The sequence below is a fragment of the Pelodiscus sinensis genome, chromosome 1 (genome assembly GCF_049634645.1).
Source record: "Pelodiscus sinensis isolate JC-2024 chromosome 1, ASM4963464v1, whole genome shotgun sequence".
NCBI lineage: Eukaryota > Metazoa > Chordata > Testudines > Trionychidae > Pelodiscus > Pelodiscus sinensis.
Window position 1 is genome coordinate 248,439,227 of NC_134711.1, and position 25,063 is coordinate 248,464,289.

Consider the following 25,063-nt stretch of genomic DNA (forward strand, 5'->3'; position numbering starts at 1 on the left):
GAAAAGGATGTGTCACATTTTTAAGGATGGAAAGATTTTAAATACAGAGGCCTTAAATACACTGTTGAAACATTTCCCTAGATTTGTAGAAAACTGTACTACTAATATTACTGATTCATTATGACTTTTAAAGACCTCTCCTTAATATCCTCTTTTCTCTCACTTTGAATAATACCATATTCCCTGAGCAGTCCCCTAGATTTCACTGGAACTACTTGCATATGAATGATGGTAGAATAGGGTATGTAGAAAGGATAAATACCCAGGAAATAAATGCTGAAGGACTTTATCTGGAACCCACCATTCTGGATACGCAAGATAAATGCAACTGTGTGAGATGAGAGAGGTTTTTGGGAAAGAAAAGCTCATTTGACCAATGAGCCTCAGTTTGGCATGCAATTACCATTCTCCTTTATAGACTATTGTGGCAAGGATTCCTGTTCCCCAGGCCACTGCTTGGGCTGGCAGCTTGCCCCCTTCCCAGGGGTTAGAGCTTGCAGCTGGTTTCTGGGGTAGAAAGCCCAGCCACTCCTTCTAGGATTCCCTCCCCTGCTATCTGCTCTAAAGCTGTTATGGCTTACTCCCAGACTCTTTCTCTCCTTCCATCCTCTCATTTACCTTTCCTCCTCCCTGCTTCCAACAGGGGAGACTTTTAAAGGCCTCCAGTAGGCCTAAAGTGAAGTTAGCTGGCCCCAATCTGCCTGGGCCAGCTCCCTACCAGCTGCTTCTAATTGTCCTGCCTCCCTCTGCTTCTATTTAACAGGTCTTTCACTCTTTTTGGGCTGTCTTTCTCCCACTCTGTAACAGTTGAGGAGCAGTGGGCGCTGTCCGGGGTTCTCTGCTCGGTGTCCCCATCCGGCTCCCTTATTTTGAACCTCTAGCCCGCACTTCTCGATCCTTTAGTCATTATTTGTCCCAAGAAATCAATTGAACATGGGTCCAGTGTCCCTCCCATAAGGTTGGGGAGGGGCTTTTAGAAGGTGGGCGGGCTCTGCCCGCCCACCATCCCATGCTTTCAAATAGGCCCACTCTGTAACAGTCATCTGGCCTGATCCTGCCACAACATACAAAAACAAACCCCAGTAAGCTGTTTTTCAACAGTATCTAACCCAGTGGTCTCCAACCTTTTTAAGCATAAGATCACTTTTTGAATTTAAGTGCAATCCAAGATCTACGTTATACCCAAACACCTTTGCCCCACCTCCCTTGTGCCCCTTCTCGGAGACCCCCCCCCCACCTGCTCACTCCATCCTCCTTCACTTTCACCAGTTTGGGGCAGCGGGTTGGGGTGCAGGCTCTGGACTTTGATTAAGGGATCTGGAGTGTGGGAGGGGCTCTGAGCTGACCTTGGGGCAGGCAGTTGGGGTGCTGGAGGGGGTTCCAGGTGCAGGCTCTAGGAGGGTATTTGGATGAAGGGGTGCTCGGGGCTGGGACAGGGGCTTGGAGTGCAGGAGGGGGTTCATGACTGGGGCAGGGTTAGGGCTGCCAGGTGTCCAGTTTTGAACTGGACAGTCCAGTATTTGAGCTTTCTGTTTGGGAAACAAATTGAGAAAATATAAATGTCCGGTATTTTTTAAATAAGATGTAATGTAGATTGTGATGTAATGTCAAGTGTGTCCAGTATTTTTGTTGAAACCATCTGGCAACCCTAGGCAGGGTTTTGGGATGTGGGCTCCAACTGGGCCCTGCTTCCCTCAGAGGCTCGCTGTGGTCAGAGGCTGCACCATGGGATGCTGGGCTCTCCCATGACAGAGGCTACTGTGGCCTCATGCTGCTGCCTCTGTAATTTTTAAACCAGCTACCCTCACAGACTGGCTCCACCTGCCACCCAGCGTTGCTGAAGCGCAGGGTGGCAAGGGGTTCCTCAGGAGTGGGGCCGGGAATTAGGAGTGCACTGGCTCTCGGCCCACCCCTGGGGGGAGCATTTTAGTAATTGTGTAACTGCTAAAAATGGTTGTGGCTACACAACTACTAAAATAAACCATTTTTAACATCCCTACCCAGGCCAGCCATGGAGTGAAGACACTAAAAGGCCTAGCTCAGACTATCCTCACTATCCTTTCAGCACCTCCTGTCTGAAAAACAAGCACCACAACTCAGAATTATAATCTATAATAATAGTTAGTTTAATGATTTATGTTTATGCTACGTAAAAGCTATCTTCATTACAGTCACTGAAAATTAAAAAAACACTAGTCCCATGGACTAATTCACACTATCGACTATTAGACTGGGGCTGTTTGAAAAGTGTTTTTTTCCCATTGAATTAGGAATTAGTTAAAACTGACATAGCAGCATGCACTGAAACAACTTGCAGCCTAAGTTATGCTAGTTCAACAATTTTAGATTTAAAAAAAAAGAGCATCCTGGTTTTAGGTTTGTGGAGCTGCTTTCTGGGTGGTTTTTTTTATAATGCAATGGGGCAAAGGGACTGGTGAACAGACCAGAGTGACAGCCCTTGTGATTACAGTCTCATCTACATCACAAACGTTTTCTGTGTTTTGGGGCCTAATTACAAAAGAGTAATATCTGACATTATTAAAACAGTAATTTGGTTTTACAGCACACACGACTGAAATGTTAAACTCCTGCCAAATCCAAACCGCTAGCACAATTCAAAAACAATTAAACAGAATTCAATTGTCTTTGTTCTGGAAGGTCTATCTGCATTTTGACCATGCAAGGTACTACCTTAATCAACCCTTGGCTCTCTGCTGATATTACCAAAAACAATTGTGTTGCTGTTTTTATGCACAGTAGCATTACTCATTGCAAACTGACTGAGATCACCCTATTCATTGAACACAGTGCACCAACGCTGCTATCAGATGGTTAAACCTATGATCACCCCAAACAGGGATGAATCTGAACCCAAGGACCAATGTTAGAATACACTCTGTTTTATTACCGACCCCTTGACTTAGACTGTCCAGTTTTGAAAATATAAACATCCCACTTTTAATCTCTTCTCTGACTAGCAAAAACAGTATCAGATGGTTTTTGTGGCCTTCTTTGATGAAAATGATCACATCACATCATGGATACTATAATAATTACACCAAAAGGTGTTGTGGTATGTGTTTATGCTACTGAAGTAGTAAATAAGAGCTACAGATTCTAGCCTATTTCCAATAGTGTAACACATGGTACAAAATAAAATAGATCCAAGCACGTAAGAGGAGAATTTAGTATCTCACATTTCATCTGTCAGTTATTTTGTATCAGCAGCCAAGGGAAACAGATACAATGGACAGCTCATCACAAGTGTTCAAAACAATCATCCACTAATCCGCATTCCCTTGCTAAACATATTCAGCCAAGTTAATCTCAGGTGTAACAACACTGAAAACCATTGGATTTACGCTGGGTATGAATTTGACTCATTGTTTCCCTACTGCTATTAGCACAACTCCATACCAGCATTGAAATGAATTAATCTTAATAATTACTTTGAGGGTTTCTCATCTCCCCCAATTTTTGTCAATTTTAATGTGTGTGGGAGCCCAGGTGGGAGAGCAGCGGGGCAGGTACCAGGGTCTGTGCCAGCAGGGGAGGCATTGAGGCCAAGGACAATGGGGGCCCAGCACAGAAGTTGGCTAGGTGGGGGACAAAGGCACCAGCTGTCTGTGGTGGGGGATACAGGGCACAGGTAAATTCTGGGGAGGGGGAGTTAGATGCAGGCCCAGGCCCAGGGTCTCTGGGCAGCGGTGCTTGGGCTGTGGGTCCTAGGACCAGGTACTGGCTATTTGTGTTTGGGGGCAGATAGCATGGCCCTGGCATATATAGTGGCATTGGGGGGGAGGGGAGCAGATTTCAAAGCTGGAAACAACTACAGGGTGTACGTGGGGGTAGTCAGTTAGCCAGGCCTCTACAGGAATCAGCTGGCTGTGTGTGGTCCCGATGCGGGCAAAGGCAGTGGGGCACATGCAGTGTGTGCTGGGGGTAGGGACCAGCAAGCTGGGTGGCTTTTTAGGTGGGTGGGTGCAGGGTCATGCACCTTTTTAATTATCCATTTTTAGTTTTTTTTCTTGAATAACAATTTAAATGTACATATATATCCATGTAATGTTGTTAGTAACTGGTGGGTGCCACAGTGGCATACATCCAAACAAGCGCACATGACGTCAATATTGGTGCACAAGACAAAACTCACTCCATTCACAGATGGAAAATCTTAGAGGGAACACTGCCCTCAGCTAGCAGGAGAGGTAGATACGTTGGAGGGTAGGGATAGGGTCCAGAGTGACAGTGATTGGGCCAAAAGAAATCTGATGAGGTTCAACAAGCCCAAGTTTAGATTCTTAGACAGAAGAATCCCAAGCACAGTTACAGGCTGGGGACAGACTGACTAAGCAGGAGTTCAGCAGAAAAGGACCTGGGCATTATAATGGATGAGAAGCTGGACATGAGTCAACAATGTGCCCTTGTAGCCAAGAAGGCTAATGGCATTTAGGGTGCATTAGGAGGAGCAGACCTAGAGATGTTATTATTTCCCTTTATTTGGCACTAGTGAGGCCACACCTGGGCTGTGTCTACACTGCACCCCTTTTCCGGAAACGGGATGCAGATTAGACGCATCGGAATGCAAAATTTAAATATCCCCCACGGCATTTGCATTTACATGGCTGCCGCTTTTTTCCGGCTTGGGGATAAGCCGTAGAAAAGCGCCAGTCTAGACGTGATTCTCCAGAAAATAAGCCCTTTTCCGGAGGATCTCTTATTCCTACTTTCAAGGTGCCCCAAGCCGGAAAAAAGTGGCTTTATCTCCAAGCCGGAAAAAAGCGGCAGCCATGTAAATGCAAATGCCGCGGGGGATATTTAAATCCCCCGGGGATTTTGCTATTCCGATGTGTCTAACCTGCATCCCTTTTCCAGAAAAGGGGTGCAGTGTAGACACAGCCCTCGAGTATTGTGTTCAATTTTGGAACCCATTCCCGCCATTCAAAAAGGATGTGGACACATTGGAGAAAGCCTAGTGGAGGTCAACAAAAATGATTAGGGGGCTGAAGCACAAGACCTATGAGGAGAGGCTGAGCGGTTTGGGCTTATTTAGAAGAGAAGAGGGAGTGGGGATTTGATAGCAGCCTTCAACTACCTCAAGGTGGGTTCCAAAGAGGCTGTTCTCAGTAGTGACGGATGACAGAACAAGGAGCAATGGTCTCAAGCTACAGGGGGAAAGTCTAGGTTGGATATTAGGAAAAACTTTTTCACAAGGAGGGTGGTGAAGTACTGGAATAGGTTACCTAGGGAGGTGGTGGAATCTCCATCTCTAGAGGTTTTTCAGTCCCGGCTTGACAAAGCCCTGGTTGGGATGATTTAGTTGGGATTGGTCCTGTTTTTAGCAGGGGGTTGGACTCAATGAAATCCTAAGGTCTCTTCCAACCCTATGATCCTATGATTTTATGATTCTATGGCTCTATAAAGGTGAATATTTGCTGCAACAGTACAAATTTAGGCTACATCTACAGTTAAAAAGCCATCATAATGCTTTAGTGAAGACACTACTAAACTGATGTCTGTCATTAATTCACCACCAGAAGAGGTGATAGCTAAATCCCTGTGCAGATACAAAATTTGTATCTGCATCTGTAAAAAAGAGTTGCAGATATCCACAACCATATCCGCTGATTTGCAAATTTGCCAAGTTCTAGATACAAAATTTGTATCTGCATCCATATCTGTATCTGAAAAAATGATCTGCAGATATAAAGTGGATATCTATGGATTTTCAGGGCTCTAGTGATAGATGTGACAATGGGAGAAGCTCTCCTGTGGATTTTTTACATCCCTGAATGACATATTTATACCAACATAAGTTTGTAACGTAGACCTGGCCGTAAACGGCCAGCTAAATGTCTATTCTACAATGTGTTTCCCAGCGGTCTACCTATACTCCTTGATCACGAGACTATGTGTGTAATCCCACTGAGATTTCAACTGGTTTTAAAGGCACAGTATCTTTTAATTTAATTTACATTTTATTCTAAGCTTTGTAAGCTTCAACCTGCTAAAGCCCAAATATGGGACACAGTGTGTGACAAAAGACCCAAAGTGAGGGATGCAAAGCAATTATTTAGGCAGGAAACTGACAATCCTGAGGGTTAGCTTCCTTTAGTGTGGTTTAGTGTAAATAACTCTTTCTATAACCTCACTTTTGTGATTCTTTATTTCTATAGTAAATAGTTTTTTCCTCCTTTTCCTTCATTCCTTTGCTTTCTAAATCCATAGTCTGGTTTACACACATTTGTCTCTCAGACCACTAAATTGGTGTTAGACATGATATAATGGATTGTATGTGCTCCTTAGAAATTTCATATATGATATTTCATCCAAATAGGAGCTCGCATCTGATATTGTTACTACTGGCAATGCAATAAAAAGAGATCTTTATTATCATTACAGCTAGACCAGGATTTCTTAAAGTATGCCACATGTCTCTAAAAAGAGGAGCAACAGGGTCTGGACGTATTTCTAGGCCTTTTTCAATGCAAATCATTTTAAACAGGATACAGTCTGTTCTGTAACTCTATACAACATTTATGGACTGTATGGAGACGCATACATTATTTAATAAGTCTTAAACACTCACATTTAAGAACTGGCAATTTCAGGAGAACCCTCCATTTACAGCAGTCTCCCACATAAAGAGTAATTCAGAATTTTAACAAACTCCTGGGACATAATTCCCAGCTGACTTTTCAGTTGTTCAGCTGCTGCAACCACAGACACAGTGAACTTTGAATTAAAACTCTTCTTCTCAGGGATTTTGATGATCCCAGTCAAGCATATCTTGATGAAATTAGAGATGTAGAAAATATTTTTTAACAGAGCACACGAACAAAACAGCCAGAAGTGAATCCCATTCTGTGAGAAAGGCTCATGCAGAGATAGAAAGAGAGACAGGGGAAATGTTGATAATTGGATTGTATAATTTTGGCAGAAAGAGGTGTGCTTTATTAGCAATCAATGCTGCAAACATAACTTTCCAACTATTAACAGTTTTTCTTGCCAAGAGAAAATGATCATTTCTAATTACTTTGTAGTTCTGTCTAGAAAAAAAGCAGTAAAGAAAGGAACACATAAACAAGACCGTATTCCGACACATCCAGTATACAAATAACAGCATAAACAAAGAATGCTATAATATTCCAATTTAGCAAAACTTTCATATTAAACAGGAAATTTAAGCAGACTTCGCAGAATTTCACAAAAGTGTGAAACCAATGTGAACATTTAAAAAAAACCTGTCAAAACAAAGTATGTGCAATTCTACTAAACATTAAAATAGGAATATATTAGTAGAAATAAAAGTACACCCTGGCTTACATGTCCAAATATACATTTGTAAAAATATGATCAAGAAACTGCCCTAGTTATAACTGATTATCCTGAATGGAAACATTTGCAGTTGCTGTACAGAAAACACTCATGTAGCATGATTTGATGCAGGGATCCAAGGAGTTGCAAGAATGACATATTTTAATAATAATATATCCTGCATTCTGATGTTCCTTTGATTTCAATAGAATGCTAATTTTAAATCAGTACTACAGGGGTTGGAATGATGAGTTCCAGCTTGTAATGGGTTAAAAATAATCAAGTTTTATTAGGATGCAATGCACTATGACAAATAGGATACCCACTATTTTGATTGTATGTTATTCATTTTTTCCTTCTGGCATGAGAGGTTGATACCCTCAAACAAGAACTGGTTCTATCAATGCTACTCAGCATCAACCAGAGAAAACTGCTCAGGAATAATGTATTGTTAGGTGCTTCATATCCAGAGGCAAGGACACACTGGTTGAGATTTTCAAAGTAGTACAGGAGTGGCTAAGTGCCCTTGAAAGTTTCACCTACTACCTTTGGCAAACTCCTAAAGGCCACTATGTAGTGTCAGCTGTCACCAAAATGAGTAATTGAACTCTCCCGCAATAAGCAGACAAGATCCCTATCATGGAAAGAAACATAACTAACTGGGCCAGCAACATTTAGAAACCCACATTTTAAAATGAGAAACAGAACAAGTTTGATTAAAAACAGGTTTTTCTTACCCACCTTTATTCAGTTGTAAATCAATGACAAAGCAGTTTTATTTAATGTTTCACTAGTTCCTGTTATGAAACCCACACATAAAAATATGAGTTTTTATTGTTCATTTCTGTAGAGAAGATATAAGGCACCCCAAATATGAATACAGTTCCTCTACTGGCTATTCAGAGAGTCATGATCAACTTGGAGATGAGTGGACCTTACGAAGAATTTTTGATGGACTTGCTATGCTCTCACTTGCTGGAGCCATGGATGGGTGAGGTTGGGCAAGCTAGTGTGGAAGTGAGCCAGTGCCAGACATGTAATTGTTATGAGAGTCATGCTGCCAGTGCAGCACAAAGCTACACTAAAAGGGAAGGCTACATGCCCAGCTTGATGGCTGAGGTCTCAAAAATAGTAACAGACATGGCATATTAGCAAGGGCCCCTCATAGGGAATGCTTAAGCACAAAGCAGTGAACGTACATTGGGCAGGGTAAGAACAGCACACGGTATCTTGGGGTGTTGTTATATGGGTGCAGAGGGATGGGTTGGTAAGAGGAAATATTCTTTGCTTTCTTTTGCTTTTCTTCTTGCCAGAACACCTATGTAAAAGGGCAGGATTTAGCCTATGTGTCTAACAGATAACATGCCAATGCAGACTTAGATCCTAGGTACCGTGCAGGGGTCTTTGCTCTCCTTAGGCCACTATGCAGTGGCCAGTTACAACAACCTCATGTTCCTTTGAGCACAACTACATATATCTAGTGCCAGACAGGCACTGTGCTAGAGTAATTCTTCTGCTGAGTCTGGTGAGGGCTGCTAGCTTTCCACTGGCACAAAACCAAACACCTAGTCCCGCTCCTTCCCCAGAACCCACTCTAGAAGCAGCCAGCAGGTCCAGCTCCTAGGCTGGGTGGGGGGACAGAAGGAGGAAGCTTCGCAGTGCACACTGCTCTCAATTTGCAAGCACTGCCCTGCAGCTCCCACTGGCCAGGAACAGGCTAAGGGGAGAACAGAGCTGGTGCTCAGAGTAGGAACAACACATGGAACCTTGTGGCCCCCATCCTAGGAGTTGGATCTGCTGGCCACTTCTAGGGCATAGTGCAGCGCTCCAGTACAGGAAGGGACTAGCCTGCCTTGGCCCCCAGGCTTCCCTCACAGCCACTGACCCTGCTGCAGGCCCCTGGTGGGCTCCCTCCCTTCAGGCTGCTGACTCAGTTCTGCTCCCAGCCCTGGCCATGCTCCCAGCTGCTGAACCAGCTTTGCTCCTGTTGGACCACGGATGAAAGTCCTGGACCGGAGAGGTTCAACCAGTATTCCGTTTGTGACACCAATCAGCAAAGAAGTTGACTTAGAGAAGTAACAAACCATACATTTTACCTCACAGAAGAAAAGAGATGATGATCTGTGAGAAATAATATAACGGATACTGTGGATACACACACAATAAGCATGCAGGGAGCACAATATTACTACTGATATCATTTCTGCCTTTGTCTCCTGCTCTTTTCCTTTTAGATGGGTGCATTTTAAATAAGGTTTGGTGCCATGAACATGAGGCTCAGATAAAGCAACAAATCTTCACATCGAGAAGGGAATAAAAACATACACAGCACTAATAATTGGGGGAGAGCAGTTTGATAAGGTAGTTATTGCAAAGCATTACAAAGGTTGCAAGTATGGTTTTGTGGGCCAGCTGGGTCCTTAAGTTTGCCACCAATTGCCTGTGAGATGGTTGGTAAGACATTTAAGTTGTCTGTGCCTCAGGATCTTTATTTGTAAAATGGATTATATAGTTGTTGTTAGATACATTAATGTTTCCAAAATGTTTAGATACCTCCAGATGGAAGATGTTGTAGAAAACATTAGTATTATTAAAGTTGACAAAACAGTAAATGTTTATAGTAAAATTAAACCAGAAAAAAGCTATAATGTCATGAATGTACATGTTTTTTAATTTTGCAGTGCTACTGATCTTTTTGGAGTGTCCCATGTAAAAACTAGCATTAGTCATGACCTGTTTAAATCCATTATATTGCTAGTTGCCGGCAAATAAGAAACGTTCAGTAGATATATGCCTACATAATTTCTATAATATTAGAATGATACAATATTCACACATAAATATTCAGACAAACTTTTAGGGCTTGTCTACTCTACTGAGTTTTGTTGACAAAATTTATGTAGACACTAGAAAGAACTATCACAAAAATCAGTATTATTTCATGTTCACATTCACTTCCTCTGTCAGCAGTGCATGACCACAGTTGGGGCATTATCACGGACAGCGTGAAGAATGCAGGTATCTATCACACAGCTCAGTTCTACACTGTATGCCAGTAGGTCCTGCGGGAAGGCAAAGTGGATCATGGTGCATCTTGGGACCAGGCTCAGTGTCCCATGATGCATTGTTTTCTGTCCCAGTACTCCATGGGCTTCCAGCTTTCATGACATTTTTCAATGGCCCTTGTTTGCTGTGTACCTCAGCATCTTTGTGACCAGGAATGGATCCCACACTGCTCTTGATAACTGTCATGACATCGGGGAAGGCAGTACAGTTGATCATAAGTTTCTAAGTGAAGAAGACTTCCAGTTGCCTGACATGCTGTGTGATATGGATAGGAGCAACTTTAGATGGCTCTTGATCTTCACTGAACAGCTGCAGATAGTGGACTGTTGCTTTTGGGTTCAGAAAACAATCACTGAATGGTGGGATCATATTGCCATGCAACCCTGGGATGATGAACAGTGGCTACAGAACTTTTGGATGAGAAAAAGAACAGCCGACTAGGGAAATAATTCTAAAATTTTCCCACACTTTTCCATAGTCAGGGTAGCAGATATCTCACTCCTATATCTAATGACATGCTTGTGGTTTCTGCCCTGGTCCCTCTGCTGCTCACCTGTGTACTGCTTTGGTATTTGCACAAATGATTGCTGAATGGCACAGGAAAGTTTCTACAATGGGGGAAGAAATAAAGTAGCTCTATCAAGGAATCTTTGTCAGGGGATTACTGAATAACTTCATGAAGCTTTCCTAGAGATCTCTCTGGAGCAGTAGTTCCCAAGTGTTTTTATACCGCGTACCAGCAAACCCATTCACAAACTTTTAATAGACCAGTAACATTTTATTTGCATACTTGCATATTCATTATGGTAATTATTGCTGCATCTATACCCATACAAAATACATGCCATTGTAACGGATCAGAGTTTGCAGATGTCTACAGAAGACACTGAGGCTACGTCTACACTGGCCCCTTTTCCGGAAGGGGCATGTTAATTTCACTAGTCGTCGTAGGGAAATCCGCGGGGGATTTAAATATCCCCCGCGGCATTTAAATAAAAATGTCCGCCGATTTTTTCCGGCTTTTAAAAAAGCCGGAAAAGAGCGTCTAGACTGGCCCCGATCCTCCGGAAAAAGCGCCCTTTTCCGGAGGCTCTTATTCCTACTTCAAAGTCTAGACGCTCTTTTCCGGCTTTTTTAAAAGCCGGAAAAAAGCGGCGGACATTTTTATTTAAATGCCGCGGGGGATATTTAAATCCCCCGCGGATTTCCCTACTACGACTCATGAAATTTACATGCCCCTTCCGGAAAAGGGGCTAGTGTAGACGTAGCCTGACTGAAAACAAGCTGTCAAAATAGCTTGTTTTGACACTTGCAAAATTGAACATTTTGTTTTTTAGGGTTGATGGGGTTGTTTATTTCCCGGCCGAAACTATTCACCAAATTTGCTCTAACATTTGTGACAGGTTTGGGGCACCCCCAAATGATACATATGCAGGAAATGTATTGTTTATCAAAACTCCTCCTGTGGTTCCAGTCGGGATGGGTCAGCCTGATGGCTTCCCTTCATAGCCAGCCTGGCACCACATCCCGCAGCCTCCAGGGAAGCTGCTAAAAGGGCTAGTATGAGCCTGCACGCTGCATTCTCCAGGGCGCTCACAGGCACATGAGCATTTCTAGGGGGAGGGAGAAAGAGGCCTTGCTGGCCCCAAACAAGCTAGGTCTCGGCACCTAGCTCCCCCATACCACACAGCCGCCCACCAGACACTCCGACTATCCAGGCGATGCTGCAGCTTTTGCAACAGCTACCATGCGAGGCCACCCCTACCATGCTTGTCACGCAGGCAGTGCATATTGCTCAGGCCACGTTCCTGGCCTGCTTGTTGCCGTCGGTAGGGTAACCAGATGATTTCAAAAAAATACCGGACACACTTGATCTCAGATGGGAGCGCAGCTGAAAGGGGAGCGGGGCTGGCTGGGAGGAGGTCAGGGGGAGCGGGGCTGGCCAGGGGAGATTGGGAGGTGGAACGGCTGGTGGAAAGCAGGGCTGGCTGGAAGGGGATTGGGGGGGGGGAGCGGGGCTGGCCAAGAGGGAGCCAGGGGGAGCGGGGCTGGCCGGGGCGATCAGGGGAAAGAACTGGCCGATGGGAAGCAGGGCTGGCTAGGAGGAGGTTGGGGGCAGCAGAGCTGGGGTAGGGGGGAGACTGGTCAGCAGGGAGCAGGGCTGGCCCAGACACATACAGATCCCAGGGTGCTGCCCATCCCGCGCATGGTCCCAGCAGGGCGCACGGGGGCAAGTCTGGCCCTGGGGATTCCATCCCGCCCTGGCCCCGGTACCGGCCCCGGCCCCACCCCTCCTCTCTACTGCGTACTTGCATACCGCCTGGCTGATAGACATGCTTATGCAGCATGAGCACGTCTACCAGCCAGGCAGTACGCAACTATGTACTGAGACTCATGATAATAATAAAACTTACTTAATTAGAAAATACCGGACATTTATATGTCTGGTATTTTCTCAATTTGTTTCCCAGACAGAAAGCTCAAATACCAGACTGCTGGTTCAAAACCAGACACCTGACAACCCTAGCCATCAGCGCCCCATAGCTGGGGGGGAGGGCAATAATACGCGTGTGAGCAAAGTTCCTCCCAACCGCTGATCTGTCCCCTACTCCCTGCCGGCCAGTGACCAGCCTACCCCTCCTGTCGAGCCCAGGGCAGTACAGGGGCAACTACCTCCTCCATTTCCCATGGACAGCAGCTCCCTGAAGGCAGTGGCATCTTCCTTCTGCAGCATCAGGATCACAGCCTCATGCGTGCCTCTTCTATGTGTGGGTATGTCTACACTGCAACTCTAGTTCAAACTCCTCATTGCAGGAGTAATGGTAGTTCAAATTAGGAGCTTTAATTCAAACAACCTAGCCCATGCCGTGTGTAGCCGCGGGCAGGGAGTTCGAACTACCGGGCATTTAAAAATGGTGGCGCCTGGGAACATACAAATAAAGCCCAGGATATTTTAATCCTGGGCTTCATTTGCAAGTTCGAATGACTACGTTAGACACCCTTGTTCAAACTAGGGTGGCTAGTGTAAACATACCCTGCGCTGGTGGGGGGGAAGCGAGTGAGGAGCAGGATGCCAATGGGGCTCTGCTCTAGCCACAATGTTGCCTGCAGCCCAGCAGAGCCAACGCTGCTTGGGGCGGGGCAGCCTGCGGGACTCAGCATTGTCTTGTGGCTCAGGAGCAGAATTGGCAGGGACAGTGTGTATCTACACAGCATGGGCATGACCCAGCAGTGTGCCACAGCCTGGAAGCCAGCGTTTTGCAGCCTGGCACCAGTCTGTGGCCCAGCAGCTGGGAACCACTGCTCTGGAGGATTCCTATGCAATCTCAGCGTGCATCAACACCCTGTTCCACAATACTGATTAGCTACAGAGAGAAATGTCCTGCACACAGAAACACAGCCAGCCTTGTACATTTCTATAGCTTGAACCCACCTCCACATTACGCAAATCACAGTCACATACCAGGCATCTTTTGTTGACAAATAGTGCATGCATATACATGGCAATGTGACTTTTGGTGACAAAAATACCCAGTTATGGCAACAACCTAACACCACCCTGACAAGAGACATAAGGCTTCTTGATTACTAGAAAGCAACTGCTGAGAATGGCTAGACAGTTCCAGAGAAGTGAACAGTTTCTGGTTGTCTGCCTCACCAGACAACTCTGCCAGGAGCTCCACATCATTGTCTAACTCCACCTCTTCATTGACAACTTTGCCCTCCAGGTTAAGTCCTCTTTCAGTCACCTCCAGCCCTGACAAAGTATTCTTGGGGCTCTTAGCAGAGGAGGTGAGACACCACAGAGGGTAGCGACCAGTTCCTTATGGACTCTGCAGGTCTAATGTGCAGCACCAGAGTGATGGTTTGCTTTCCCCACTTTATGGTACACCTGCTTCAGTTTCTTTATCTTTTCTTTGCACTACATGTTTAATAAGGTGGTAAGTAACACTCAGCATGGATTTGTCAAGAACCAATCATGTCAACTCAATCTGATAGCTTTCTTTGATAAGATAACAAGGCTGGTGGATAAGGGGGAAGTTGTAGATGTAGTATACCTAGACTTCAGTAAAGCATCTGATACAGTCTCATGACCTTATCAATAAATTAGGGAAATACAACCTAGATGGGGCTACTAAAAGGTGGGTGCATAACTGGTTGGATAGTTGCTCTCAGAGAGTAGTTATTAGTGGTCCATAGTCATGCTGGAAGGGCATAACAAGTGGGATTCTGCAGGAATCAGTTTTGTGACCGGTTCTAATCAATATCTTCATCAATGATTTAGATAATGGCATAGAGACTATGCTTATAAAATTTGCAGATGATACCAAGCTGGGACAAGATGCAAGTGCTTTGGAGGATAGAGTGAAGTGATTTGGACAAACTGGAGAAATGGTCTGAGGTAAATAGGATGAAGTTCAATCAGGATAAATGCAAAGTACTCCACTTAGGAAGGAACAATCAGTTTCACACCTACAAAATAGGAAGTGACTGACTAGGAAGGAGTAATGCAGAAAGGGGTCATGCCGTGTTATAGTGGACCACAAGCTAAATATGAGTCAAAAGTGTGACACTGTTGCAAAAAAAGCAAACATGATTCTGGGATGCATTAACAGAAGTGTTATGAGCAAGATGTGAAAATTCTTCCCCTTTAGTGCTGATTGGGCCTCAACTGAAATATTGTTTACGGTTCTAGGTACCACATTTCAGTAAAGATGCAGAGAAACTGGAGAAAGTCCAGAGAAGAGCAACAAAAATGATTAAAGGTCTAGAAAACACGACCTATGAGGCTATGTCTACACTAGCAGGTTATTTCAAAATAATAACTCCCAAAATAACTATTTCAAAATAAGCTTAATCCTCTTCACAAGCAGGAGTTATTATTTTCAAATAAGTCCATTATTTTGAAATAACAGGCTTGGTAGTGTGGATACTTGCCTTGTTATTTTGAAATAAGGTGAGTTATTTTGAAATAACTTCCGAGTATAGACATGCCCTGAGGGAAGACTGAAATAAATGGGTTTGTTTAGTTTGAAAAAGAGAAGAGTGATAGCAGCTTTCAAATACCTAAATGGGTGCTACAAGGAGGAGGGAGAAAAATTATTCTCCTTAACTTCTGATAAGACAAGAAGCATGGGCTTAAATTGCAGCATGGGAGGTTTATGTTGGACAGTAGGAAAAACTTCCTGTCAGGATGGTTAAGCACTGGAATAAGTTACCTAGGAAAGTTGTGGGATCTCCACCTTTGCACATATTTAAGAGCAGATTAGACAGATATATGTCAGGGATGATCCAGACGGTGCTTGGTCCTGTCATGAAGGCAAGAGACTGGACTTGGTGACATCTCGAGGTCCCTTCCAGTCCTAGTATTCTAGGATTCTATGTCTTGGTAATAATTCTTTTTGCATAAACCTCAAAAAATCTGCCAGTAGGCATCAAAATTTCTATAGCTCAAGTTCAGCTGGGTTTGCACAGCTACCTCTCCCCATATACTGAGCAGGTTCAGCAAGCCTGGAGTGGTCTAAGCAGGAGAACACTTAATGCGTGCAGCTGCATGGTTACCTGGGAAGATGCAATGAGACCTCTCCACACTGAGCAAACAGGAAATGGAATTTTAAAAATTCCTAGGGCTTCTGAGGGGGAAGGGTAGATGGTTGTTTACCTGGCTGCAGGGCCATGGCATTCAATTTGTTGACCAGAGCGATCAGGATGGGTATTGTGGGCATCCTGAAGAACAATAAAAGCGATAAAATCAAGTGTGGTGTCTACACTAGCACTTTGTCAACAAACATTTCACACAAAAGGCCACAAGTCTCTTGTCAGGGTGGTTTTATGCTGTCACCAAAACTGGGCATTTTTGCCACCAAAAATCACATCTCAGTATATATACATTCATTGGTTTGTTAACAAAAGCTGCCTTTTGTCAACAATGCTCTGTATTGTAGACAAGGCCTAATTGTGCACTTATAGTAGCTTGACAAGTGACATCTGAACCTAGCACCATAATGAAAATATAGGATTTGTAACAATATGTAAGGGTACGTCTACACTACAGCGCTAGTTCGAACTAACTTAGTTCGAATTAGTTAATTCGAACTAAGCTAGTTCGAACTAACGCATCTAGAACTAAAAACTAGTTCGAACTAGCGTTTTGCTAGTTCGAACTAGTAAGTCCACATTGAGTGGACTCTGAACAGGGCTTAATGATGGCCGGAAGCAGTGCCGGCAGGGCATAAAAGGAGGACTTAGAGCATGGAGATACTGTCTCAGGCTAGCCGAGGGCTGCGCTTAAAGGGTCCCGACCCCCACCCCGGACACACAGTTCTAAGGGGTGCCCCGCTTGCAAAGAAGTTCTGGCTTGGAGTGCCCTGAGTGCCCACACTGGGCACATCACACCACTCGGCCATCAGCCCGGCTGCACTTGCCGCAGGCTGCCATCTGGGGAGAGGGAGTAATTGGGGGGCTGCAGGAGAGCTTCCACCCCCAGAAGCCCGTAGAGCCAGCCCAGTCCTCCCCATCGGGGGCTCGTACCCCATTCCTCCCTCACCTCCTTCCACTTGCCCTTCCCTAGCCCCCCTTCTTATTGATGTACAAAATAAAGATAACGTTTCTTCCAACATTGACTCTGTCTTTATTGAAAAAAACTGGGGGAGACTGGGAAAAGGAGGTGGGAGAGGGGAAGAGAAAGGCTGGGAGAGGGGAGGGCAACTAACATGATCAGGGGTTGGGAACAGGTCCCAGATGAAGAGAGGCTACAGAGACTGGGACTGTTCAGCTTAGAAAAGAGGAGACGGAGGGGGGACAGGATAGAGGTCTCTAAAAGCAGGGGTTGGGTGGAGAGGGTGCATTCAGAAAAGTTCTTCCTGAGTTCCCATAAAGAAGGACTAGAGGACACCAAAGGAAAGGAATGGGTAGCAGGCTTGAAACTAGTAAGAGAAAGTTGTTGTTGACAAAGCAAATAGTTAACCTGTGGAACTCCTTGCTGCAGGAGGCTGTGAAGGCTACAACTAGAACAGAGTTTAAAGGGAAGTGAGATAAAGTGATGGAGGTTGGGTCCATGGAGTCCTATTAGCCAGAGGGTAGGAGTGGTGTCCCTGCCCAAAGTTTGTGGAAGGCTGGAGAGGGATGGCACGAGACAAATGGCTTGGTCATTGTCTTCGGTCCATCCCCTCCAGGGTCCCTAGGGTTGGCCGCTGTTGGCAGACAGGCTACTGGGCTAGATGGACCTTTGGTCTGACCCAGTACGGCCACTGTAAGCTCAGGGCTCAGTGTCGGGGGTCTCAGTGGACCCCCTTGATTTTCATGCACACCTGGTCCTGGGTGGCCAGGCTGGCAGCTCTCCTGCCCTAGACAGCCACTTTCCTGTGCCTAGTGCGGAGATCGTGGACGAGGTCCACGATGTCCGCACTAGCCCAGGAAGGTGCCCGCCTCTTGCGGTCCAGGGCAAGCTCCCGGGAGCCGCCAGCCTGGTCCCGGCAAGAGGGGGTGGGCTGGGGGGCATCGGGTGGGTGGCTCTGTGCCGTGCCAGGTGCAGGGTCTGCTAGCTGGGTGCTGGCAGGCTTGCACCTGGCACGGGCACCGTAGCCAGCCCGTGCCCCTTTAAGGGGTCCGGGGCCGGGAGGGGGGCATAGAGTTTCCCTGGTGTTGGCCAGAGTGGCCACCAGGGAAACCTGGGGAGGGCTAGCCTCCCACTAGTTCGAACTAAAGGGCTACACAGCCCTTAGTTCGAACTAGCTAGTTCGAACTAGGCGTTAGTCCTCGTAAAATGAGGTTTACCTAGTTCGAACTAAGCGCTCCGCTAGTTCGATTCAAATTCGAACTAGCGGAGCGCTAGTGTAGCGCATAGGAAAGTTAGTTCGAACTAACGTCCGTTAGTTCGAACTAACTTTCTAGTGTAGACATACCCTCAGGGATTATTAATGTTACATGCAAATGTCATGTTTAAATACTTATGTTTATAATACATGCCAATAGTTATTTTATGTTGTAGGGGACACACTATCTCCTCAATACATGTGCAAAACTCCTAACAAGAGTGGATATGTATGCAAAACGAGAAAATATGCCGCTATCGTTCTGATTTTTCTAAACAATAGTAAGACAAGTGCGGGACTTTTAAGCAGAAATTGTGATGCATGATACACCCCCAATTTCTACAGAAAAAAATACAGCCTTTCATTCATATAACAGCATGTAGCTAAGATTTAGAAGAGTGAACAGATGCATGCAAAAATCAGCCATGAGAATGGAAAACATTCATTTTCACAATCTGCTAAATCTGCTAGGTATGCATGAAACTGGGCCAAAGAGATTTCCAGCAGAATGCAATGTCACAGTCTTGGCACAATAGGACATTTTCTCAGATGCACTTTGTGCCAATGCTGGCACTTTTGCTGTACAGCTGTGTTTAGATGCCACTGAATTACACTGAGGTCTGAAAGAGTTAATTTCTTAACATGCAATCTAGCTAAATATATTTCCACATTGACCAATTTCCCAGGAAATAAGAAATGAATTTTTGTAGCTACTGCCTTCTATGAAGTAAAAGGGAGATGTATAAAATGTTATTATAGCCATCAGGTCCAAGGTATTAGACAAGAAAAGTGAGGCAATATCTTTTATTGGACCATTTTCTGTTGATGAGATAGAAAAGCTTTCAAGCTACACAGAGTTCTTCAGGTCTGGGAAGGGTACTCAAGAGTGTCTAAGCTAAACACAAGGTGGACTGGATTGTTTAGTGTAAGTGGTTAATAAATATTCTAAGGGATCATTACAGGGGTGGGGAACCCTTTTTGTGTCGGGGAACCACTGACCCATAGAGAAAACAGTTAGGGAAAACAGCAAGCTAGACGGAAAAAAAAAACCTCACAGCCATGACCCCCAACTAGTAAGCAGAGACACACTCAGGCTACGTCTAGATTGTTTTCTTCTGCCGAAAGAAGATATGCAAATTCAGAGCTAATTTGCATATCTTCTTCCAATTGCATTATCGGAAGAGGTTTTGTCAAAAAAGAAAGCAGTTTAGATGCGGTTCTTTCAAAAAAAACCTTTCTCGAAAGAACCCTTGTTCCTAAAAAAAAATGAGGTGTGCAGGGTTCTTAAGAAAAAGGGTTTTTTTTCCCAAACGAACCACGTCTAAACTGCTTTCTTTTTCGACAAAACCTCTTCCGATAACGCAATTGGAAGAAGATATGCAAATTAGCTCCAAATTTGCATATCTTCTTTCGGCAGAAGAGAGAAGTCTAGATGTATCCTCACCTCACTCGTGCAACTCAGGACACCAGGGTTCCCCTTGTGCTCCAGCCACGTGTGTGTGTGTGGTAGGGTGCCAAGGCTCAGGGACCAGATTAATTCTTCTGGGTCCTAGGGCTAAGCTCTGGAGTGGGGCCAAAAATGAGGAGTTCAATGTGCAGGAGGGGGCTGCCGGGGAGTAGACTGGAGGTGGGGGTAAAGGATCTGAACAGGTGGTATAGGAGGTAGGATGCAGGAGAGGGCTGGGAGTACAGAGTGTAGGTGGGAGGGAGGATGAAGAAGCAGGGTGAGGATGCGAAGTCTGTGAAGGAGGGTGCAGAAGTGGGCTGGGGTTGTGGGGAGTGCTCAAGGGGGATGGAGGGTACAGGAACAGGTGAAAGGTGCAGGGTCTGGGGGAGGGGAGAGGCAGGAGAAAGGGCCAGAGGATGGGAGCAGCTACATGGTGCAGCTCCAGGGATGAGTCCTGTAGGTAGCTGCACTCCACCCTGGGCTGACAGGGCACCGCCTCCTTGCCACTCCCATTGGCTGGAAATCCCAGCCAATGGGAGCAATGGGGTGGAGCCTGCAAGTTGCATTCGGGTACAGAGGCACTTCCTTTCCCTGCCAGACAGAAGCCACCACTTGGATACTGCCCACGATCTGCCTTGATCCAGCCTACAAGGCTCAGGACTAACCGCCCAGCAGTGAGGAGCCAGCACTGGTGCTTTAGTGCTGTCTCACCCTGCTACAGAGAAGGGGACCCCTGAGCCTCATGAGCTGGAATAAGGCAAGCCGGATCAGGCCCTTGGGATGTTGGTTGCCCATCCCTGACTTAAGGTGAAATGGCCCACTTAATACCTCTGTAGCCACAGGAGAAAAATGGAGGTGGCTAATGCGTTACAGGCTGTTGTGATAATTTATCATTCCAGTGTCTTCATTAAGACCATGATTTTTAAGCATCGAACAAAATTATGAATGTAAACTCCCAGGCTCATCTTTTGAAGGTGTTGTGAAGGTTCCCTTTGAGGATGATGACAGATCAGAGGACTGCTAAGCTCATTTTCCTGTAGCATTACATAAATCCCTTATCAAACCCTTTCTTTTGAAATTCCAGGACATCCCATACAGAGAATTTACATTGTCTGAGATTACTGACCTCATACAATGTTGGGAACATATTCCAAATTTAGTAATGTTTTTAGTGTTGCTAGTCTCTTGGACTAGAGTAGATATGAACATAAAATTAGATTGGGGAGATTAGACAGGATTAAGGTCAACAGTAAAACCTTCTTTCAAGAAGTTACTTGTCAGGGACAGGAATTCTGACTTCAGTATGAGTTACATGATTTATTGTGCTGCAATCTAAACCTTAACTTTGCTGCTAGTGCTTCAGTTCCAAGAAACAGGCTGAAGGGAGTGAATAGAATTAACACCACCTTGTGTCTCTTCAGTACTTTGAAAATGAGAGGTGTAGATGAGAAAAAATAAACTGAAATGCTAGAAGGAAACAGTTCCTTCTAGGAGACGTATTCTTTAAGTATTCTATTTGTTTCAGAAGACAGGGCCCTCCTGTTCTCAGTGGAATCTCTTGGATGAAGTATTGTTGTAGCCAAGCTGGTCTCAGGCTATTACAGAGACAAGGAAGGTGAGGTGAAACTTTGTTGGTGAAAGAGACAAGTTTTGATCTTACACAGAGCTGAAGAAGGATGATAACGCTTTTCTCACCAGCTTCATGTAACATTCTGGTTTCTTGAGGAGAGTTCTTACCTCTGACTGCTCTGATAATTTCCATTACTTAGGAATTTTCATTAGTCTGTCTTTGGAGCCTGTGGACTGATTCCAGGGGGATGAGGAAAGAGAAAAAGAGACTTTTTGTGTAGCCACTTTAGTTGCATTAAATCAAAGAAATCTCTATGCTCGAGGGCTGCAGTGAAACAAGGTTTAGCACTTGCATGTATAGCTCTGAGCAACAGGCATGTTCAGTCAGCCACATGATTTCTCACACAGGTGAAAGCCACTTGTCTGATTAGCACTGTAGAGTACACTGAACACACTTGCTGGAATCTCTAAATGAAGGAGACTTCACTAAAGGGTTTTATTTTGAGAAAGTGGTAAACTACAGAGTTACCCATTTTCTGGTGCACTCTGGAAGGAAAGAAATAACTATTCAAGGACAGATAAGAGAGGCAGGGAATTCTATAAAGAATACCTTTCAGATACTTTTACTGTGAACTATGGCCTGGAATTTGAGTAATCTGTCTCCAGAGGAAGGAGGGTGGACTATTGTCAGAATGGCTCTCTCCACTGCTTACAGGACTCTGCTGGTGCTCTGACATGAAGGTTAGAAGAATAAAAGGAGTAGCTTGGAAAACTACTTTTGTTTAGGCCAGATCCATGACCTGTAAAGTTGTCTCAAAGGGGATGCACAGTCCCATCTGTTTTTTTTCTTCACATGCTCCATCAAAAGGAATGCCTGGAATCTGCAGCTTCTTTCTGTTTAATGTTTCACCCCATAACTTTCCTCTCTGTTATATTTTAACAACATTCATTAATATTTGGTTTCTCCTTCAAGACAGTTCATTATACCTTTGCTCTATTTGACAACTCCTCTCTTATTAAAATAATTTTTAGGGTGACTACTTCTCCCTAGGGGAAAGGAGATTTTTTTTTTTGTATAAATAAAACACCACAACAGCATCCTTTTTTTTTAAACCTTATCTTTTGGATAGCACCACAACTTTGACTACTGCTTGGGAAAACACTGCTCTGTATTTAAAGAATCCCAACACAAGGCTACAAGTTTTTCAATGTTAGAAAGAAAGGATAATGTCTTACAAAGTTTTCCTTCTGTGGAAAATGGGATGTGAAATCAAAGATAAATAATACTTATTAGGTTACAGAGATTGCTCACACAAGTAGAGCATGTATGTTTCCTTTCTTTAAGTTTTGCTGTTAGCTTATTGTGGCACAGTTTAGTGGTGCAAGGAAAAACTTTATTCTAACAATGCTGAGCTGCATCTACTTTGAAACACAAGAAGAAATACTCTACAACTGTTGTTGCTGCTAAGAAAGCAACATATTACACTACCTTAATATTCATATATTGGTTTAGCTACAGAAATGATAAAGAATCAATTTATTCATTCCGATGTCTCCAGAGAAGAGATTATGGTGAACAACCATAAGTGTTGTGAGTGTTTGTGAAAGAGACATGTAAAATGACAAAAGGAAACCAGTAGAACATTGCACTTGTATGACATGGGAATCATTATCTCTGGTGATAACCATTGCATCTTTTATGGAAATACATAACTATTGAAAAAAGCTCATCAACCACAATAGTGGCAGCGTAGCCAAGAATCCTTATTTATCCCACCTACAGTTCTTAATACTTTCCAGATGCTCCTCCTCCTAAACTTTACAAAGATGGACCAGAAGAATGTGATTAGAGACCCCCATATGTGGGTCAATGCAATTAAGGAAATAATCCAGTACTTGCATTTCTAAAGTCTGGCTCAAGAGTAAATGAACTATAAGAAGCTCTTTATTACCTAATATTGTAGAGCAGGAGTAGAAAATAGTGGACTGCAAGCCAAATCTGTATTGACAGATGCTTTTGAACAAACACCAAAATCTTTTTATTTACTTGTTATTATCATTACAGTTGCTGCTTTTTAATTATTTTCTCTGGATTGTGGACCTTGACTATATCTTGACCAAGAAATTTGGACTGTAACAAAAATAATTGATTCCCCTGGTGTAGGTATATCCAACTAATCACTTGTCTCATTTGATATTTATATCTATAGCTAGCCAGTATTTTAGACTCTGTAATAAGAATTAATGTAACTAATTTTAGGGGTTGATTTTCCCCCCTAAAAGGAAGAGCAGTTGGGCAATCAGCTCTTACTGAAAGCCACTGGAACCTAAGTGCCTAAATCCCCATCTGTGCCTCTGAAAATCTCCCCTTTACCGATATAACCAGATCAAAGGCAGCACAAGTCTTAGGCCAACACTAAGGGTACGTCTACACAGCAACATTATTTCAAAATAATTAGTGTTATTTTGAAATAATATAGTCCACATCTACACAGCAGGCAGTTATTTCAAAATAATGTTGAAATGCTGTCAAACTGGAACACTTCTTATTCTGACTCCTGTAACCCTCCTTGTACGAGGAGTAAGGGAAGTCGGAGGAAGAGTGCTCTATAGACATTCCCAATTTTGAAATAAATTATTTCAAAATAAGGTACACAATTGATGTAGCTCAATTTGCATAGCTTATTTCAAGTTAAACCCTGCTGTGTAAACGCATCCTAAGAGAAGCTGAACGGTACTTTGCAAGGTAAATAGTGGTGCCACTTCCACACTTTCCTACTGTAAGGAAGAACACTTGAACATTGGGGTGAGAATAGCACCAGAGGGGAAGCATAGGCAGCAATGGCTGAAATTCATATGAAAGGAAAGCACAACAAATGTTGTAGGATTAATACTTTAATCAACAAAATAACTACAAGTTATGTCTACTTTAAGATAACCATTGATGACTGCATACTGTTGAAGACAGAAGTGTGAAGTCAAGAGGCATGAATCAAGCTTGCTAACTAGGATGGTATAAGACTATTATAAAATAAAAGAGAAAGAAATAGTAAGAAAGAAAAGACAACATTGTGGATAAACAACTGCATTAGCTGTAAATAAAACATACAATTTTTCTTCTTGCAGTACACGAGCAATACATACAGTAAATTGTCAAGATAAAAAAGGAAGTTTTTTTTAAAGTACCATAAGTTGGCAATACAGGTGGTATAACATTAAGCAAAGACAAATGTACATTTCCATGGTACCATCCCAGCTAACCCATTGACTTGAGTGGAGCTAGGCTTGTTTATGTCCTTCTGAGGAGCTGGTCCCTAGATTAGATTAGTAACCTAAACATTTTACTCTCACTTTAAGTTCCTTTACACTGCAAGAGTGGTTTAAAGGGGCAGTACGAGAATCAGGTCCTTTGATTTCTAACCCAAATTAGTTCCCGAAAGTCCATCAAATTATCATTTTTGTTTTGTTTTGTTTGGGGAGAAAATAAACTGAGTGGAAGACACATACATGATTAATGATTTCACAATGGATGTTTCACTTTTACCACTCTCATAACACAACCTAGTTAATCTGTTCAGAAGCCAAACATTACCAGAGCAAAACTAAAATGACCCAACAAATGCTCCTTTTCACTTACTTGTAAATAATCAAGTTATATAGCATTAACTGGTCTTCTATATACTGTTGTTGTCCCTTTGTTGAGTAGGTTCAGAATTTGGGATCTTGCAGGACACTTTCCTTTTTGGTAATTTATTATGAACAGTCTGGTGTTTTCTAAGAGTAATTTGCTTATTTACAATATGTACATGAGTCCTGTTCCCTTGAACAGGAGTGGTTACAAAAAGAAGCA

The 25,063-nt window shown here is 43.8% G+C and overlaps 1 protein-coding gene across 2 annotated transcripts in view; it reads right to left on the reverse strand.

Annotated features, from left to right (window-relative positions):
* CLYBL (citramalyl-CoA lyase) overlaps positions 1-25,063 on the reverse strand; it is a 270,792-nt gene that overhangs the window by 70,442 nt on the left and 175,287 nt on the right. The window lies entirely within an intron of this gene.